Below are 754 nucleotides of genomic sequence, written 5' to 3' on the forward strand. Positions count from 1 at the left end.
GTCAATAAGGTGCATGTGTCGACAACAAATAAACAAGCTGATAAAGCAACCGACAACGAAATATTATAGGGTTGATGACTTAAGGAGAGTAGGCAGAGTATAGAGGCAGTCCGCTAGGACCAACCTTGGAGAGCGCGTCTGACAATTTCCGCGCGGCCTGAGAGACCACACCTCGTGAGTTAAGGGTTAAGGGGAGTTAGGAAGGAATTTTTTTCAGATTTCTATCTCCTTATAAAATTTGCAATTTTCCGAATAAAATTATATATACAGGGTGTTACAAAAAGGTACGGCCAAACTTTCAGGAAACATTTCTCACACACAAAGAAAGAAAATACAGGGTGTTTCAAAAATGACCGGTATATCTGAAACGGCAATAAAAACTAAACGAGCAGCGATAGAAATACACCGTTTGTTGCAATATGCTTGGGACAACAGTACATTTTCAGGCGGACAAACTTTCGAAATTACAGTAGTTACAATTTTCAACAACAGATGGCGCTGCAAGTGATGTGAAAGATATAGAAGACAACGCAGTCTGTGGGTGCGCCATTCTGTATGTCGTCTTTCTGCTGTAAGCGTGTGCTGTTCACAACGTGCAAGCGTGCTGTAGACAACATGGTTTATTCCTTAGAACAGAGGATTTTTCTAGTGTTGGAATTCCACCACCTAGAACACAGTGTTGTTGCAACAAGATGAAGTTTTCAACGGAGGTTTAATGTAACCAAAGGACCGAAAAGCGATACAATAAAGGATC

The sequence above is a fragment of the Schistocerca cancellata genome, chromosome 6 (genome assembly GCF_023864275.1).
Source record: "Schistocerca cancellata isolate TAMUIC-IGC-003103 chromosome 6, iqSchCanc2.1, whole genome shotgun sequence".
In the NCBI taxonomy this organism is placed as follows: domain Eukaryota; kingdom Metazoa; phylum Arthropoda; class Insecta; order Orthoptera; family Acrididae; genus Schistocerca; species Schistocerca cancellata.